The sequence below is a fragment of the Quercus lobata genome, chromosome 2, assembly GCF_001633185.2.
Source record: "Quercus lobata isolate SW786 chromosome 2, ValleyOak3.0 Primary Assembly, whole genome shotgun sequence".
NCBI lineage: Eukaryota > Viridiplantae > Streptophyta > Magnoliopsida > Fagales > Fagaceae > Quercus > Quercus lobata.
Genome location: NC_044905.1, coordinates 79,094,068 through 79,115,266, shown reverse-complemented (window position 1 = coordinate 79,115,266; position 21,199 = coordinate 79,094,068). Strand labels below are relative to the sequence as shown.

Below are 21,199 nucleotides of genomic sequence, written 5' to 3'. Positions count from 1 at the left end.
AGAGAAAGGTTGGAGAAAGTGTATATATTTAAAAAAAAGAGTAAATGTTAAAAAAAAATTATAGGAAAATTGGTAAAAAATTTTGATAATGACGTGGATGCTGATGTGGCTCAATTGGAGCGTAGCAACAATAAATGCTACGCTTCAGCTTTTAGATATATATAGATTTTTTTATGATTGATTTTTGGTAATTTATTGAATATTTGCTCTTAAACTACTTGGCACCAATGCTCGCAGGTAGGGATGGCAATGGGACGAGGTGGGGCTAAAGGATGGGGTCTTCGTCTCTGTCCTGCATGGTTTTGTCTTGCCCCATCTCCGCCCTACCCTGCAAGATGAGGAAACTTTCTCACTCCATTCCCGCCCCTTGGGGCCCCTGCGAAACCCCACCCCACTCCATAAAACTCTACTTGTTGTTAATTTGTTTTACAACTAGTACAATTTTTTAATGAAAGCTATTTCATTAATAAAAATATACCTGAAATTACAACTAAATTTATCTCATCGAATCAAATCAATTTTTAGAAAAAAATTGAATAATATATCTAAGTTTTTAACAAGACAATCATAAAAAATAAAATAAAAAATCTCATAGTATAACACATAACAAAATAAAGGCAAAGAACCACATTAGATAGAATAAAATAAGTTAATATTGATATGTTTATTTAAACAGTAGGGTTTTAAGGTATGAAAAATTTACAATTATAACCCTTAGCAACACGGGACGGGGACAATGAGGGGCGGGTCTAAATAGTTTAAACCCATCCCTGCCCCGCCCCGTGGTGTGGGGCTAAAATCTTGCCCCATCCCTGCCCCACCACCTTTACGAGGCGAAGCGGGGAGGGGTGGGTTAAGCGGGGCGGAGAAAAATTGCCATCCCTCCGAGTCGCAAGTGGTAGGTTTAGGTTAATGCAAACTTTTTAGTTGCATTTTTTGTCAATAATTTAATTAGCACCTTCTAGTATTTCTAAAAAAAAAAATGTTCATTGCTCAAATCCCCCCCCCCCTCCCTCCCCTTTATGGATTTATCAAAAGGAAAATGGAAGCGGTTTTTTTTTTTTTGGGGGGGGAGGGGGGAGGGGGAGTTGTGAGAAAAATGGGAAAATTTCATTGTAAGGTTTAGGGAATAATAAATAAAACCATGTTGTTCTAAGAGTTAAATTCTAAAGTTTTAAAAAGTAATAAATTTAATCTTATAATTTCATAAGTAACAAATTGATCTATGAGGTTATAACTAAGAATTAACAAATTAAACCTTAATCCTATCCCATGTAGATTTTTTATGGGGATAAGGCACTCAAGACCAGACTAAGTGTGGGTTTGGATTCAGCGTTTCCGCTTAATCCTACGTCGTGTTTTCCTTTTTTTTTTTTTTTTTTTTTTTTTTTGCTTTCACGCGTTTAAGGGAGACAAAATTTACTGTTCATGAGACAAAAAACACTGTTCACGCACTGTTCATGTACGGTTCGCACACTGTTCACGGGTCCCACGACACTATTCACACATTTAAAAATTATTTTGTTACAGTGTTTTCAGTTTTCAGTTTCAGCAACAATAAGTTCAATCCAAACGGACCTTAAAAGAGTGCACTCCAAACACATAACTACATAACCAGTTGAATTACGAACTCTTAACTCAAGGCAATACGATTTAAGGCAAGGATATCCGTTAAGATGTAAACATATGACAAGTGTTTCACATTTGTTCTCATCCCAAACGGGTCTAGTTCTGACCCAAGTTCTCATCCCAATGGATCTAGTTTTGACCAGAGTCCCATATATCATTTTAAATAGACATTAACATCAAAATGAGAGGGAAAAAAAAACAGGAAAAAAGAAAAAGAAAAAAAAAGAACACTTCTGTATTCGCGAGGGAGAAAGAGAGAGAGAAAGAGCCTCCACGGCCGACACCTGACGCCTCATTGCACTGCATCGGTGGCCACCCACCGGTACGTTTACTTATATGCTTACTTCGTAGTGAATAATATTCTCTCCTAATACTCCTATCCAAAGGAGAACAAGAAAAGCTGGTGTTCTGCAATTTGCAACAGCTGGTTTTCTTTTTCAACATTTTCTTTGGTTTCTTTCTTTCTTTCTCGTCCTTCTTGGGCACACAAATTTACTTTCACTGCTTACTATTGAAGACTCATGTTGATAAACTGTTGCAATATCGTTCTTGGGGTATCTTTGGTCTGATAAAACTCTTTTTCTTTCATGGGAGATATATGTTTTTATAGTTTTTATTATAAATTCTCAAATTCTTATTGGTCTCTTTCTTTTTTTGCGGGGTTAGTGACTTGTGACATATGAAAGCTTGGAATTTCTTTCTTTTGTGGGAGTGAGAGATTTGAATCTTGGTTCTCCAAGTAAAGGAGAGCAGGGAATGCCACAGATGAGAAATATGAACCCTGGGAATCAGTTTTGCTGTTAAAATTGACTGGGTATCAGCATGTAATAAACTTTTGTACTCTCATAGAGATCACATTGATAATATGAATATGTTGTGTTTATGGAATAACTGTGCTATAGATGTAATGGAGGCGGAGGAGGTAGTGATGCCTTAACCTATCTCAAGAAAGTGAAGGAAACGCTTCAAGACCAAAGAGAGAAATATGACATGTTCCTTAAGGTCATGCAAGATTTTAAGTTTCAAAGGTACAGTAATTGCATTATGAAGTTTTTGTCTTGGATTAATGGACATTGCATCTAAAACCTAACGGATTATGCCATTGTTTGTTCTTGCAGAACTAATGTTCGTGACGTCGCTGCCATAGTGAAGGAATTATTTAAAGGGCATAATAACTTGATTTCTGGGTTTAACATCTTCTTGCCAAAGGGGTTGACAATGATGAGGCTCATCCATAGGAATTATTTAATGAAGCTTGGAGCTTTGTGACCAAGATAAAGGTGAAATTATTGTTTTGCTCTGTTGAATTTCAACTGCAAATGTTAGTTCCTAGCATTTTAATGATGACCTTTGTTCCTACATGAACGCTTTCAATATAATATAAGTGTTTATCTAGCATTCTTAGACATTTTAAATGAGTTCCGGAAGGGGCGCAAGGACATAAATACAGTCCACAATCAGGTAAATAATATATGCTATGGTTCTGTTTATTTCACTGCTCTTGTTTTGGAAGGTTTTCTTGTGAATGTAAATTTCAGTATTCTTAGAGCCAGAGGTTTTTGTTTTACAATTTTCAGATTTCCAATCTTCTTGATGGTCATGCCAATTTAATTGATGAATTCACTAGATTTCTTCCTCTGAAAGCTGAAACTGTTTCAGCAAAGAAATGGTAAGCCAATAAATCTATTTCTTTCAGCATTCTATCATTACTTCCCATGTTAAAAATGTTGACTAGCCAGAGCTGGACAATGACAAAGCAATGAAAAATTCTCTGCTATATAATTTTGATATAATTGTTTTATGTTTGAACTTTGGTAATTTATTGAATACAGGTTTGGGTTAAACAAAAACTTTGTAGTTGCGTTTTGGGTCAATAATTTAATTGGTACCTCTCTTGGTGTTTCCAAAGAAAGTGTTCATTGCTCAAATCCCCAACCCATTTACTGAGTTATCAAAAGGAAAATGAAAGCGGTTTAACTTTAGAGAGAGAGGGGAGGGCGGAGGGGGAGTTGTGAGAAAGATAAGGAAATTCATGGGAGATATATTTTTCTTATAATTTTTATTATAAATTCTCAAATTCTTATAGGTCTCTCTTTTTCTTTTTTCTTTTTTCTTTTTTTGGGTTAATGATTCGAGATTTTCAGAAATCAAGAGATTAAGAGATGATGGCTCTTCGCCGACCGGTTCTTTAAGTGGAGATTTGTAAGTTTCTTTCTCTGTACGCTTTTCTCTTTTGGTGTGTTTTTTTTTAGGTAGAATTTTTTATTCCGTAAGTTCTGCTTGGTTAGCTAGAAAATGTTTCGTAAGGTTAGTTTTTTGTGCATAGGTTTTTTGTGCTTTTTCATTTAACATTTCTAATGCTTTTGCTTGATATTTTTTTGTATGGTGGAATTTGCTGAATTTTTTGAATTATGCTCTTGGCTGGGTTTTGTAGTGGGTTCTGCTTTTTGTAATTGAAATTTAATTTTTGGCAAGTTTTCATTTGAGGATTTTTTTTAATGTGACTTTGACATATGAAATGAGAGCCTGGAATTTTTTCCTTTGGTGGGATTTTTATTTTTTGGTTGATAATTTGAAGATTACAACAATGGAGGGAGGGAGGGATTCGAATCACATTTCTCCAAAGTAAATGAGAGTAGACAATGCCACTGATTAGAAATGTGAACCCTGGGAATCAATTGCTGTTAAAATTGACTGAGTATAAGAAAGTTATAAACTTTTGTACTCTCATAGAGATCACATTGATAGTACAAATAGGTTTTGCTTATGGAAAAACTGTACTATAGATGTTAATAGTTTCGAAAGAATTTCAATTATGCTAATTTTATATATATATATATATATATATATATATATATATTTGTGGATTTGAATTCTGAAGCTATGGGCAATCCCAAATCCCAGTAGATGGTGGTGGTGGTACTCCAAGGAATTATACACGGAATGATGCCTGGACCTATCTCATGGAAGTGAAGGAAACGTTTCAAGACCAAAGAGCGAAATATGACATGTTCCTCAAGGATCAAAGATTTTAAGGATCAAAGGTACACTCATTGCATTTATGCAGTTTTTGTCTTGGAATAATGGAACATTGCATCTAAAGCCTAATGGATTGTGCCATTGTTTCTACTTGCAGAATTGGCACTGTTGATGTCACAATCAGAGTGAAGAAATTATTTGAAGGGCATAATAAATTGATTTCTGGGTTTAACATCTTCTTGCCAAAGGGGTATGAAATAGCCCTTGAGGATGATGAGGCCGGTCCACAAACTAAGAAGGTTTAATTTGAAGAAGCTACCAATTTTGTGACCAAGATAAAGATCAAAATATTGTTTTGCTCTGTTAAATCTCAACTGCAAATGTTGGTTCCTTGTGGTTTAATGATGACCTTTGTTCTGACAGAGACGCTTTCAAAGTAACGAACATGTTTATATAAATGAGTTCCGAAAGGGGCTCAAGGACATAAATAAGGTTCACAATGAGGTAAATATATGCTATGGTTCTATTTGTTTTACTGCTCTTGTTTTGGAATGTTTTCTTGTTAATGTTATTTTCAGTATTCTTGAAGGTTTTTGTTTTAAACAATTTCAGATTTCCTCTCTTTTTAATGGCTTTCGGATTTGCTTGCTGAGTTCAAAGATTTCTTCTAGAAGCTGCATATCTTTCAGCAGAGGATTTTGGTTTGTGAATTATATGAACAAGATAAAGGTGAATATATTGTTTTGCTTTGTGAAATGTGAACAAGATAAAAAGGAAAACATATTTTTTCAGGATGAACTTCACATATATCAATAGAAAAAAAAAATTTATGTGCTCAAGTGAATCATTTAAAAGTTTAAGAGAATCATGGTTATATCAATCTCTTAATTTCTATATGACTTAGAAATTGGTCTTCGAATTCAAATTATATCATATATCAAACACTTAAATTGTGTAATTCACTCAAAAAATAAACTATTAATATCAATTAAGGGAGAAAAAAAGAACATAAAGAAAGATAAAACCACAAATCATTAACTTAAATAATTAAATTTTTTTTTTTTTTGTCATCTATATTATTTAATAAATTCAGATTTAGAATAGGTACTCTCAACCAAAACCTTTCTTTTTCCATTTAGGCTAATATAGTTGCTTTCTCTTAAATAAAAGTTGTCTTTTTCTTCAAAAAAAAAAAAAAAGTAACTGCATTGAGATGGACCAAACTCAACCGAACAGACCAAATTGAAAGGAAATGGACTGAAGTGCACCAAAGTAGACCCAATGGACCGACTTGGACTGCACAGACCGAAATCGACCGAATTGAGCAAAATGGACCATTATGGACCAAAATTTACGGAATGGACCGAATCTTCGACCACATCACCATTCTTTTATTAATTTTTTTCTTCTAATTTTTTGATAATATTAAATATATTTACGTGTGAATGTGTAAAGTTAATAAGTTAATATATTTAATATTATCAAAAAAAATAGAGGAACAAAATAATATATAAAAAAATGGTGAGGTACGATGATGTGACTCAACAGGAGCATGACAATACTAAATACTATGCTTAGACTTTTAGATATTATATTGATATAGATTTGATTTTTTTTTTTTTTCAGATTAAAGAAAAAAAAATGAGCTCACATGTGTAATTATCGCCCACGCCCTATGATACGTTGCCACTTGGACTTTTTGATAAGCCCATGGATACCATCAGTGAATAGTAGAGCATGCCACAAATCGACCCCATTAACACAATTTCTACATATTAGGAATTATGGATCAGTATTAGTACTCAAACCCACGACCTCTTGGCACTTAGTTCGAAGTGATGGTCTTTCCAAGCACTTCCTATAAAGTTTGTTGTAGCATTTTAATATTTTAATTAAAAGTTAGAAAATTAATTGTAAAGATATGAAAGTTAATATAGAAGATAGTAAGTTGGCCAAATGTGAAATCCCACATTGATAAGGAGAGACAAACTCTATCGTAGTAGAAATTGAGCCAGATAAGGAAAGATAAAAGGAGTAGGCTCATTTTCCTATATTTGCAACAACTAAGCTCTTATACACTATATCTACCCGATGTTGCAAGTTTTTTGCTAACTCTTCATGCTGGGCATTTTTTTAATATTTAATTTAAATATCTATTAAATATTATTAACTTTCTATATAATTCACGTAATGTTTCTAATGAGTAATGATAATTTTTATCATAAGAAAAAGAAAGAAGAAGAAGAAGAACCTCGTTAGAACAAACTCCAAAAGGTTGTGGGGACTAGAAATTGTACTTTTACTTCTTCCATTTAACAGATCCAACGCAGACACACCCACTCACGAGTAATCCTACTCTTTGCTTACTTAGCACATAAAAAATGGGATTGAGTTGTGACCAGTTTAAGCCCAATGGACTTAATTTACCCAAAAAATAAAAATAAATTAATGATATAATTTGGCTACAAACTTGTTAGCATGGTTTTAAAAACCAAACCAGACTGACTGGTCTTGAACTGGGAACTGACCACTAGTCCGGTCTGAAAAAACACTAAAATCGGATAAAACCAAGAACGGGAGGCAAATTCGGTTTTACCCTAGTCCGGTTTTTAAAACCATGCTTGTTAGTAATTAATAGCTACAAGCATAGTTTTTACTTTTTAGAACCAAACCAATCAATGAACCGTTTTTGCGCCTAGTTCCCTGTTTTTTCTGATTTTTGACCAGTTCTGGGTGGTTTTACTAAGCTAGATTAGTACCTGCTTCCCAGTTGAATTGGTTTCATCAACTGGTCTTGTCCGATTTTTAAAACTATGGCTACAACTCTCATTAAAAATATATTAACATAACTATATAATTTTAAATTTTAAATGTTAGTTTACATATTTTTTATGTTCTTGACACACATGCAAGATTTCATACCAATTGTTATATACTATTTAATCTGTAAACTTATTTTTTTATGCCTAAATTTAGACACCAAAAAAAAAAAAAAAAACTTGAACTTTAAACATTTGATTGATGGCATAGATATTAATCTTTTCCTTCTTCAAATATTATTCAGTAATTGATTTATCAAAATTCATATTCAATAAAAAGATATTGCACGCATATTCATTTAGATGTGTATCAGCTGATTTAGACCCAAGTATATAAGCAGATGTTAACATCAAAATGGGAGGAAAAAAAAAAGCCATGTGGACAGACAGTAAGAAAGAGAGATAGAGAAAGAGACACCCTCCACCGCTGACGCCTCATTCTGCCGCATCCAGATTTGCTTGATGAGTTTAGAAGATTTCTTCTGGAAGCTGCATATCTTTCAGCAGAACATTTTGGTTTGTGAATTGTGAACAAGATAAAGGTGAATATACTGTTTTGCTCTGTTGAATTTCAACAAAAAATGCTGGTTTCTTGCAATTTAATGATGAATTTTGTTCCTACAGAAACACTATCATCAAAATGCTAGACATTATTGTTAACGTATATTAGGGTATGTGGGCTTTAGGCCCACCTTGTTTACTTATATAGCACACTTACTTGTACTACACACTCTGCCTCCTATATAGAGGCACTTATGTATATTCTATTACTTGAGAAATACAATACAATTCATTCAGTGTTTCTAACATGGTATCAGAGCCACAGCTCTAATTTTCTTGTGTCTTGCAATCTTGTTTCGTCAGTATTTTCCGCTGCCTCAACTTCTGTGGTCAGTAAACCCTTTCAAGGTTGAATCTCCGCTGCCAGAAGCTCCTCCTTTGTTGCCAAAACCACTGCCATCATCGAATCTATCACTTCTGACCTCCGATTAGGACATAAGACATATCACTGTGTAGCTTTTCAATCCCTCTACACAAAGTTGCCGGAAACATCCTCATCTGACCATCCATGCGCTGCCACGCGCCGATCAAAGTTTCTGCAAAATCATCCACGCACCTCACGCACCATCAATATTGCTCCGATCCTGTCGCCACCACCTCTGTCGGAATCGCCTTTCTCCGATCTACATAGCCGGAAAAGAATCGGCCTCATCGGAATTACCACGCGCCCTCACGCGCCTCCTTAAAGTCACTGCAACGTCAGCTATGCGCCACACGCGTTACACGCGCCGCCTGCTGCCCACTGACGTCACTTGCTGACATCATTTGCCACGTCAGCCCTAGTTGCTCTCTTGCTGACGTCATCTACTGACGTCATCATCCAGTGAGACCCAGTCAGCGCTTACGTCAACCTCTGTTAATCGTTGACCTGACCGAGCGTTGACCGTTGACTTTGAGTCAACGGTGACTTTTTGCAGTCCAAGTGCTCCTTATCCAGTTTTTCACATCGATTTCATTTTTGCAGTCCATTTTTGCATATTTTGCTTCTAAATGGACAATAAGGACAGGTCTTCTTCTTGTTGCAATAATCGTCGCCGACAATCCAGCAAACGTTTTTGCAATTTTTGCAAACGTTTTGGCCACAATATTGAGACTTGCTATTATCGCAACAAATCAGCTATGTCAATTTCCGCTACTACTGTTGCTAACACTGAGAGTGTTCAACCAATAGCTCCCGTCTCTGCACAGTCTAAGTCTTCAGGACGCACTTTCACCCCACAGATGACCTTAAAAATATCATCGCCAATGTCATTCGTATGGTTGGTAATGCATCTTATTCCTCTTCTCTCTCAGCTTTATCTGGTATGTCTCCTTCCTCTTGGCTTATAGATTCTACTTGTTGGAATCACATGACTCCTCATTCGTCCTTATTTTCTGAACTTAAACCTGCACCACACCCTCTTAATATTCACACAGCAAATGGTTCCACTATGTCTGGTCATAATATAGGTTCCGTTTCGACCTCCAATCTCTCGGTTCCTGGTGTCTTTAATGTTTCTGACCTTTCTTACAATTTATTTTCTGTGGGACAACTAGCTGAGTTAGGTTATCGCATTATCTTCGATTATTCTGGGTGTATTGTGCAGGATCCAAGGACGGGACAGGAGCTTAGGACTGGTCCTAGAGTTGGGCGTATGTTTCCTGTGGACAACCTTCATCTTCCACTTGTTGCTCCTGTCTCTGTTGTTGCAACTGCTGCAGTTTCCTCTACTCCTTCCCTTGCACTTTGACATGCTCAACTTGGTCATACATCTTCCTCTTGAGTACAACAATTGGCTTCTAGAGGTTTGTTAGGTTCAGTGTCTACAGAAAATTTTGATTGTGTTTCATGTCAGTTAGGAAAACAACCAGCTTTGCCTTTCAATACTAGTGAATCAATATCCACTGATATCTTTGACCTTATTCATTCTGATGTTTGGAGGCCTTCCTTTATCTCTAGTATTGGTGAGTCTCGATATTTTGTTGTCTTTGTTGATGATTACTCTCGCTATAGCTGGATTTTTAATATGAAACATCGTTCTGAGTTATTGCAAGTATATTCTAATTTTGCAAAAATGGTTGAAACTCAATTTTCCAAACGTATCAAAATTTTTCGATCTGATAATGCTCTTGAGTACACTTAATATGCTTTCCAAGCTGTTTTGCATTCCTATGGCACTATTCATCAACTAACTTGTTCAGGTACCTCTCAGCAAAATGGTAGAGCCGAACGAAAACTTCGTCATATTCTTGACATTGTTCGTGCTCTTCTTCTCTCTGCCAAAGTTCCTGCTCCTTTTTGGGGTGAAGCTGTCCTTCATGCTATTCATGCTATTAATCGCATTCCGAGTCCTGTTATTCAAAATCAAACTCCATATGCGCGCCTTTTTAGGTCACCTCCAGACTATCACCACCTTCGCTCCTTCGATTCTACTTGTTTCGTTCTTCTTTAGCCACATGAGCATAACAAACTTGAGCCTCGGTCAAGGCTTTGTTGTTTTCTTGGCTATGGCGAAACTCAAAAGGGGTATCGGTGTTATGATCCTGTCTCTCATCGTCTTCGTATCTCCCGCAATGTTGTCTTTTGGGAACATCGCTCCTTTGTCGAGCTCTCTCACTTCTGTGCCTCCCTATCTTCCTCCTCTGTTTTAGATCTTTTTCCAGATGAGGCACATATTCCTTTTGTAACTGCTCTTGATCCTCCTATAGACTTCTCTGTCCAACCACTAGATACCTTTGATCACTTTCCTAATTCACCCTTTAATGAATAGGTAGAAGATGCATAGGTTGAAGACGAGCTACCCAACCCTGAGCTTGGGTCCCCTACTCCTGCTTCGCCTGAAGATCTTGCACAAGACATTCCACCTCATCACTCAACTCGGGTAAGATCCATTCCTACACATTTACTTAATTATCATTGTTACACTGCCCTTGCTACACTGCATGAGCCTCACACCTATCGTGAGACTTCCACTGACCCTTTATGGCAGATTGCAATGAAAGAGGAACTTGATGCATTATCTAAAAACCATACTTAGGATTTGGTGACTCTCCCCCCTAGGAAATCTGTAGTTGGTTGTAAGTGAATCTACAAGATTAAGACTCGCTCTGATGGGTCCATTGAGTGCTACAAAACTCGTCTTGTTGCAAAAGGTTTTACACAAGAGTATGGGATTGATTATGAAGAGACCTTTGCTCTAGTTGCTAGTATCTCATCTGTTCGAGCTCTCTTAGCTGTTGCTGTTGCCAGAAAATGGGACCTTTTTCAGATGGATGTCAAAAATGCATTCCTTAATGGGGATTTAAATGAAGAAGTTTATATGCAACCTCCTCCTGGTCTCTCTGTTGAATCAAATAAGGTTTGTTACCTTCGGCGTGCTCTTTATAGCCTTAAACAAGCTCCACGAGTTTGGTTTGCCAAATTCAGCTCTACCATCTCTAGCATAGGTTACATGGCCAGTCATTATGATTCTGCCTTATTTCTTCGTTGCACTGACAAATGCACTATTTTATTTCTCCTGTATGTGGATGATTTGATCATAACTGGTGATGACCTCAGTGGCATTCAAGAACTCAATGATTTTCTCAATCAGCAGTTTGAGATGAAAGATCTTGGACATCTCAACTACTTCTTGAGTCTTGAAATCACTCATTCTACAGATGGACTTTATATTACTCAAGCCAAGTATGCCTCTGAACTCTTGTCTCGAGCTGGACTCACTGATAGCAAGACTATTGACACTCCAGTTGAGCTTAATGCGCATCTGACTCCGTCAGGGGGGAAACCGTTGTCTAATCCCTCTCTTTACAGATGCTTAGTTGGCAGCCTAGTTTATCTCACTGTCACTCGTCCAAACATTTCCTATGCTGTTCACCAGGTCAGTCAGTATCTGTCTGCTCCACGATCGACTCACTATGCTGCTGTTTTGCGCATTCTTCGATACCTAAAGGGCACTCTCTTCCATGGTCTTTTCTACTCTGCTCAGTCTCCTCTTGTTCTCCATGCATTTTCTGATGCTGATTGGGCAGGAGATCCCACTGATCGCAGGTCCACCACTGGCTATTGCTTTCTTCTTGGTTCTTCTCTGATTTCTTGGCGAAGTAAGAAACAAACTCATGTGGCCCACTCTAGTACTGAAGCAGAATATCGTGCCCTTGCTGATACCACATCTGAGCTCCTTTGGCTACGGTGGCTTCTCAAAGACTTAGGTATATCCACATCCTCTGCTACTCTTCTTTATTGTGACAACTAGAGTGCCATTCATATTGCTCACAATGATGTCTTCCATGAACAGATTAAATACATCAAGATCGATTGTCATTTTATCCGTTGTCATCTTGTCCATGGTGCTCTCAAGCTGATCTCAGTTTCTTCTAAAGATTAACTTGCAGATATCTTCACCAGGTCACATCCTAAGGGACGTCTTCGCACTTTGGTTGACAACCTCAAGTTGGTTTCACATCCACCTTGAGTTTGAGAAGGGCTGTTAACGTATATTAGGGTATGTGGGCTTTAGGCCCACCTTGTTTACTTGTATAACACACTTACTTGTATTGCACATTCTGCCTCCTATATAAAGGCACTTATGTATATTCTATTACTTGGGAAATACAATACAATTCATTCAGTATTTCTAACAATTATAAAGCATTTGTAGACATTTTTAAAATGTATACGAAGGAGCACAAGGACAAAACCAAGGTCTACAATGAGGTAATAACCGTGCTAGATATATATTATGGCTCTGTTTGTCCAATGCTCTTGTTTTATTGGAAAGTTTGTTATTCAAGTAATTTTTTCAGTATTTTTAGTGGCCTTGATTTTTAGTTTTCTTAGTGGTTTTTGTTTACAATTTTTAGGTTGCCACTATTCTTTTCAGATCATCCGGATTTGCTTGATGAGTTCACTTTTCTACCAAAAGCAGCATCACTTTTAGCACATAATGGCCCATATCTACGAAACTGCTTTGAATATTTTAATGAGCGGAGCTCTAGCATGCCCACATACATGTCAAAATGGTTAGTATTAGGATCTTCTTCGTTTGAAATTGATCCATTTTCCAGTTTGACATTCAATCCGTTGTCAATTCAAGGGGAAAAAAGAAGCAAAATGTAACCTGAAATGGACTTGGATCCTATAACATTCCACATTTTATTCTTTTGAATGGGCTTTTAGCCTTTGTTTGGAAGTTCATAAAGGAATGAAATGGAATGGTAAGCTAATAAATCTATTTCTTTTAGCATTCTATCATTAATTCCCTCGTTAATAGTGTTGCATTTTGGGTCAATAATTTAATTGAAAGAGACAATATACTTTACCGATAACATTTTTTTTGTTTTTTGGGAATAGTTTATGCATTTAATTTGTTACTTTTGAAATAAATAAAAAATCAAATAAATTTAGATTTGAATTGGGGATGGGGAATTTAACGTATAAGACTTTCGTTATAAAATATCGAATATCCATTACATCACAAGTTGCAAATGAGGCAGTAAAAACGTTGGGCTATGTCTACTGTATCCATTATATTTTATCTATAATTTAAATAAAATAAAATAAAATAAAAAAACAGCTTTACATGAGGTTTACTATTAACAATATTTTTGTTATGCATTAATCACAATAATCATTCAAAAAAATTCTAAAACAATATGTGCGTATACTAGACTCATCATACGGGCTCTACACGTGCAAGAAGACTTTTATTTTTATTTTGAGTTTAGTGAAATAGAGATAGTGTCCTAAGTTTTAGAATTTTGATAAAAGTTTGAAAACCTAAAACTTAGGAACTCTTTTAAAAATAGTAAATTACTCTTTTAACCAATATGTGTGTGTGTGTGTGTGTGTGTTTTTTTTTTTAATACAAAAGAAATATTCAACTAAAAGATATGTGTTTTTAAATTTAAAAATATTCAACTAAAAGATAGGGATATTTTAGAGAGTTTAAGAATTTATGTGAAAATATTTTAGTATGCAAAATGATGAAACTCAAACACGAAATCCTATTATTAACAGTAAAGATATTGTATTTCCAAAATCAAATAAATTTCTAAAACAAGGTACTCATAATACAACCTTGCCTCATCGTCATTCATAATCCCAAAAGACCAAACAGCGCATTACAATATATATACAAAGAAACTGACTATGAGAGGGTACCCCCAAAGATTTCACATTTAAAGACTTATTTTCAATCCATTTGCCTAATTCAAATGAGATTTGTTTATTTCTCCGTTCATTCACTTGAAGGAAAGTTGAAAAAGGCTTATTATTTTTTTATTGTTATAATATATATACCTTTTAAATATTACATTCAAAAATATGAGTCCCTCCCCTACCCAAAATTTTTAAAAATAAATAAATAAATAATAAAATTGGTTGCCTACCCCAGTGGTTCCAATATATGACCCCCGGCCTCTAAAAAATAAATTTTTTTACCAAAACAAGCTTTTCCTTTTTGAAAAAGAAAAGAAAAAAAAAAAGAGTGATAGAGTGATAGAGTGATGATAGAACAGAGTTTCTTATTTTTAGCTATTTCCTATTTTGTCTTGTGAGTTTTGCTTGTTACGTCTAAGTAGAGGGGTTTTAACTAAATAATTTCCTTTTGCTCATTTTTGTTTCAAATTATTCTTAATTCTTAACCTAAGGATTTTTTTTTCCAGAATCTCTTAACCTAATGACTTGATTGAGTCCATCAGACTTTTCTTCTATTTTCTTTGACTTCTGAATCATAAATAAGAATTATAGGGGAATAATTTATGAAATTTCTCTTATTGAAGACATGCTCATTTGTTCATATCATTCCAAAGACCACCAATAATAGTCAGGATAGCTCATAAGTCATAATGTTAAATTTATTTTTTTGCTTAAAGAAATAGCTAAATATGAGAGATTTAAAGTTACAAATGATAGTACTCTAAAAAAAAATATTAGATTAGATTTGTTAATTAATTTATTTTGGATTGTGAAAATATGTCTAAAATTAAAACTTAGCTCAATTGTATAAATTGGAGGAGGAACTGGGGAATATAAAGTGAAACACAAATAATGGGAGAAGAGATTTGGATTTGTTTTAAAAGTACAAAATTAAAACATGAACTTTTTAAAGGTAGCAAATTAAATCCCATCAAAAACCGTTTTAATAATTTGATAGTTACAGCCTCTTGGCTTAGGGCAAGGGTATCCGTTGAGATATGAACACATGTCAAATGGGTTTAGAGCATTTAAACTCAAGTGGGTCTAGGTCTAGCCCTAGGTCTAGGCTTAGGCCATTGCCTATGGCCCCCTACTAGAGAAAGGCGCCAAATTTTGGGGCAAAATTATATATATATATATATATATTTTGGAGATATAGGAAAAAAAAAACTAGTTTTACATTTTTCCTTTACTTTTAAGAAATTCTAAAGAATTGAGTAATACTAAAAATAATACAACTTTAAATACATGGATTTACAAATATATGTGTACTAATTGCAAAAAATAATTCAGATGGCAAAATGCTAGAAATATTATTAATTTTACTTGAAAATCTTTACAAATTGATGTGACATTAATTAATATGATATGTGAATATCAACAACCTATTAAATGCCTTTTTGAATTATTTTGTGTGATTGTTGATACATCTTTGTTAGCCTCATATTGTACTATTTATAATATCTCTAACATCATTCATTCAAATATTTGTTTATTATCTTCTTGATGTGTCACTAATCACATTCATGGCTACATCATTTGTAAGTATTTTTTTAGTATTTTTTCACACAAAAAAAAAAAAAAAGCATATTACAAAATAAGAAGAATGATTTTTGTTATAAAAAAATTATGATATTAAACAATATCATAATATTCTATATAATAAAAGAAACAGTAACGTAGTACACTTAAAAAGGTCTTTTATAAAATTCTATTCAATTAACATTAGACTTTTTATTTATATCAACTTCTTCAATGTAAAGTGTATATATATCTCAAATAATTCATAATGAATACCTACAATATTGTTCTTTTTCTCTATTCTTCTCTTCTTCTACCTACAACCTTGCAAGTATGTATTTGTTTACTTTAATTTTTTTTATCAATCATTGAATTTTCTATTAGAGAATCGTTACAGATTGCATGCTTTTATTTTTGTTTTTTTGCATGTATTTAATTTTTTATTATTAAAATGTTAGTGTGGGGCCCGGTCCAATATGATGGGCCATTCCAAATTCAGGCCCGTCCGAGGAGCGTCCTGTCCGAAGAGAAACCACGTATGAAGCATTACTCAATCCCAATAAACGCCAAGGAAACCTGTCCGAGGAGTAACTCTTCCTCGAACCTCACGAAGCCCATACGAGGAGCTCTCCCCAGCCACTTCAGTTCATCCTCCCAACATATAAAATGAATAAAATCCAAAATATCCCATGGAGAGCTACCACCACATTAATTGCGCCCCAACCACCCTCTTGGCCGCATTAATGAGGAAATGACCCCTGAACAGTACCGCCTTGGCCTCTGCAACTCACATGGGGAGAGATGAAGGCGTCTGATGGGACAGCCACTCAAGTAGGTGCTTAGATAGTCAACAAGTGTAGGGTTGAGATGAGAGAAGGGAACTATATAATGTAGTGGAGTCCCTTAGAGAAGGGGACGAAAATTTCTGTATAAGGAACTAAAGAAATAAACTTATACGGGTGAGATCCATTTTCATGTCTTTATTTTCTGCAACCATATTGCCCATGCATCAGACTGAATAGACACGCTGAGGCCAAGTTCTTTGACCTATCCTCTACAAATATTTATTGTGGGTTGCGCTTTGGGCCAGGACCTGATCAATCGAATTTGGGCCAGGAAAATCGTGCAACTACAATTGGCGCCGTCTGTGGGAAGAACTAGAGCATCAGCTAGCACAACGGTCAAGCATGGCAGAACTAGGTCCGCACCAGGAGAATCCTCACCAGGCTAACTCCCAACAGACACAACCCGCCGAGTCCCAGAGGCAAAATAACCCCGTCAACCCAGGCCACAGGGGAAATCGTGAGGGAAGTGTGCGTACTATCCGGACAAGCCAGAGTCACACTCAGATAGGTAGTCACGTGTCCCAGAAGCGAAATAGTCACCAGGCCATGCAGCGAGAGATAGATGATCTGAAGAGGAAGCTACGACGAGCGCAGCGAAGGCGATCTCCTTCAGACTCAGATAAGTCCTCTAATGCGGAGGATGTGAGTTACCGACGGAGGTCAAGGACCCCCCCAAGTGAAACCTTTACCTACGAAAAGGAACTACGCCCTGTGCGGAAGTATGAGAGCCCATCTAGTAAGGGTTCGGGAAACGACGCCATGAAGAAGGCGTTGGATCAGGTTTCAAGGTCCCCCTTCACGTATAGAATTGAAGGGGCTGAGCTGCCTCGACGGTTCAACCAACCGACGTTCGCCATCTATAGCGGTCGATCAGACCCGGTAGAGCATGTGAGTCAATTTAACCAAAAGATGGCGATCTACTCGCAAAATGAGGCCCTTATGTGTAAAATCTTCCCGTCCAGCTTGGGATCAATGGCGATGAGATGGTTCAACGGCCTAAAGACAAATTCCATAAGCTCTTACAAGCAGCTCACTCGGGATTTCTGCTCTCGCTTTATCACCAACACCAGAGTCCCCAGGCCCCTCGGTTCGCTATTGTCCTTGTCCATGCACGAGGGAGAGACTCTGAAAGCATACTCCGATAGATACTAGGAAGTATATAATGACCTGGATGACAATCACGATGCTGTCGCTATCAGCACGTTCAAAAGCGGCCTCCCCACCGACCATGACTTAAGGAAATTCCTCACTGGCAAACCGGTTGCCAACGTTGATCAGTTGAGGGATAGGATAGACAAGTACAAAAGAGTGGAGGAAGATCAGCTGCAAGGGAGGGGGAAGGAGAAGGTTATCCACCCCAAAGCAAATGATTTCAGGTCGGAACGGCACAATCATGGTCAGCCGAGGAGAGATTTTTCGCGACAGGCTGGGCAGAGCAACTCGCAAACAGTGAATGCCATATTCAGAGAGCCCGTACAACAGGTACTGGAGAAAGTAAGAGATGAACCCTATTTCCGGTGGCCGGGAAAGATGGCTGGGGAACCTTCCAAACGTAACCAGAACCTGTACTGCCACTATCATCAAGACCATGGGCACACTACCGAGGACTGCAGGAATCTGTGGAATCATCTGGATCAGTTGGTCCGATAAGGAAAGTTACGTCACCTGCTGCACCCATCGAGTGGCCACACTGGCCAAGCAACACAAGAACCTCGAAAGGACGTGACCTTAAGACCACCCACCGGGACGATACATGTCATCTTCGCTGCACCAGGAAGAACGGGACCACCCATCCCTAGGGTGTTAGCTGTAGATCGGCTCCCCTCCGGGAGCAGGCAGAGGGAACACAAAAGGTCAAAAAAGGGGAGCTCTTTGATACTGGGTTTCTCGGATGAGGATAAGAGAGGAACTATTCAACCTCACGATGATGCCTTGGTGGTCACTCTGAGGATTGGGGGCTTTGACGTGAAAAGGGTGTTGGTGGATTCGGGAAGTGCAGTAGAGATAATGTACCCTGATCTATACAAGGGGCTGAACCTGAAGCCAGAAGATTTGGCAGTTTATGACTCCCCTCTTCTTAGCTTCGAGGGAAGAATGGTTATGCCAAAAGGACAAATCCGACTACCCATACAGACTAGGACGGAGGTGGTGGAAGTGAATTTTATCGTCGTCGACGTTTACTCACCCTACACCGCGATAGTCGCCAGGCCATGGATCCACGCCCTGGAAGCCGTAACCTCCACACTTCATCAGAAGGTGAAATACCCATCCAAAGGACAAGTGGAAGAGATCCGAGGAGATCAGGCCGTGTCCAGGCAGTGTATGGTGGCCGCCGTCTTACATCAGCCCCATGCCGAGTCCTCGGCCCCTGAAAGTTTATAGCAATCAGCCGCCTCGGCAGAGCAGGACGACGGACTAGCCGAGGAGATAAGGTGTGAAAGTTTAGATAAAATCGTTGTCAACGACGACCCGGAGAAGTTCTTTCTGGTCGGCTCGGAATTGCCCTCTCATGAAAAGGAGGAAATGGTCGGATTTCTTAGAGAAAATGTCGACGTGTTTGCATGGGAAGCTTACGACGCCCCGGGCGTCGATCCCAGCCTTATTTGTCACCACCTGAACGTCAACCCCTCTTCCACTCCGAAGAAGCAGCCACCCCGACGCCCTTCAAAGGAGCATGCTAGTGCCGTAAAAGACGAAGTGGCAAAGCTAAAAAGAGCGGGGGCTATCAAAGAGGTCTTTTACCCAGAGTGGCTGGCAAACACAGTGGTGGTAAAGAAGAAGACAGGGAAATGGAGGGTCTGCGTAGACTTCACGGACCTGAACAAGGCATGCCCAAAGGACCCATTCCCCCTACCACGAATTGATCGATTGGTGGATGCAACCGTGGGGCACCCTCGAATGAGCTTCCTGGACGCCTTCCAAGGCTATCATCAGATACCACTTGCGCTAGAGGACCAAGAGAAAACGGCTTTCATGACGCCCATCGGAAACTATCATTACAAGGTGATGCCGTTTGGGCTAAAGAACGCAGGCTCAACCTACCAAAGAATGATGACTCGGATGTTTGAACCACAACTGGGCAAGATCATTGAGGTGTATATAGATGACATGGTCGTCAAGAGTAGAAGGGCGTCCGAGCACGTGAAGGACCTCGGAACAATCTTCACCATATTAAGGGAGCACCGGTTGCGGCTGAATGCCTCCAAATGTTCATTCGGGGTCGGGTCTGGGAAATTCCTAGGGTATATGGTCACCCACAGGGGAATAGAAGTAAGTCCCGATCAAATCAAAGCCATTAACAGCCTACAGGCTCCTCGGAACCCGAAGGAAGTACAGAAGCTCACTGGTATGATTGCGGCATTGAACCGGTTCATATCGAGATCGGCGGATCGATGTCGGCCTTTCTACCTCCTGATAAACAAGTGGAAAGAGTTTGCATGGTCGGAGGATTGCGTTCAGGCTTTCCAGCAACTTAAAGACTACCTGTCCCGACCACCCATCATGTCCAGCCCTGAGGCGGATGAGGTGCTGTTTGCCTACATCGCCGTAGCTCCCCACGCTGTAAGCCTGGTACTGATACGGGATGATAATGGGGTGCAGGGACCGGTGTACTATGTGAGCAAATCACTACATGAGGCCGAGGTGCGATACCTACCTTTAGAAAAGGCAATTCTGGCAATAGTGCATGCAACCCGAAAACTTCCTCATTACTTTCAGGCGCACACGGTCATCGTTCTGACTCAGCTTCCCTTCCGAGCAGTGCTTCGAAGCGCTGACTATACAGGAAGGATCGCCATGTGGAGTGCGCTCTTGGGAGCCTTTGATATAAAATATATGCCCAGATCCTCCATCAAAGGCCAGGTCCTCGCAGACTTGGTAGCGGAGTTTGCTGAGCCCTCCATAGAAACAATAACCGAGAAGAGGGACATGGATGGGAAGTCGGTTGGTGCGATCTCAACAGGGAGGAACACGCATTGGAAGGTCTACGTAGACGGCGCAGCCAACCAGAGAGGGTCAGGAGTTGGGATAGTTTTAATATCCCCGGACGGTGCTGCCATTGAAAAATCATTAAGGCTCGGATTCTCGGCTACGAACAATGAAGCCGAATACGAAGCCTTACTTCAAGGGATGACGATGGTTCAAAGGATGGGCGGAAAAATGATAGAAGCGTTCTCGGACTCCAGACTGGTAGTCGGACAGGTGATGGGTGAGCTGGAAGCCCGAGATACTAGGATGCAAGAGTATCTGGGACAAGTTAAGCGGCTGCAGACGAATTTTGAGTCCTTCAATCTGACACACATTTCCAGGAGTGGCAACACCCATGCGGACTGGCTGGCCACTCTCGCCACGTCCTCGGCACATAATCTGCCGCGAGTGATCCTGGTTGAAGATCTAGCCTGGGCAAGTCCCATCAGTAGAGGCCCTGCCAGAGTCCACCAGATCAGAAAGAGTCACAGCTGGATGGATCCCATAAAGAACTTCCTGCAAAACGACGTCTTGCCGGAAGAAAAGTTGGAAGCCGAGAAGATACGAAGGAATGCTCCTCGGTTTTGGCTGTCGGAGGACCACAAACTATATCGGCGTTCCTATTCTGGACCGTACCTACTCTGCGTACACCTAGAAGAATCCGAATCACTGCTTGAGGAGTTACACGAGGGGATTTGTGGAAG

The 21,199-nt window shown here is 38.6% G+C and overlaps 1 long non-coding RNA gene across 1 annotated transcript; it reads left to right on the top strand.

Moving 5' to 3' along the window:
* The first annotated feature begins 2,897 nt into the window (after positions 1-2,897).
* On the top strand, positions 2,898-4,631 carry LOC115974282. The gene is made up of 5 exons (XR_004087885.1): positions 2,898-2,909; positions 3,026-3,090; positions 3,207-3,298; positions 3,774-3,831; positions 4,511-4,631. It is a non-coding gene; the product is annotated as an uncharacterized LOC115974282 (long non-coding RNA).
* The last annotated feature ends 16,568 nt before the right edge of the window (positions 4,632-21,199 follow it).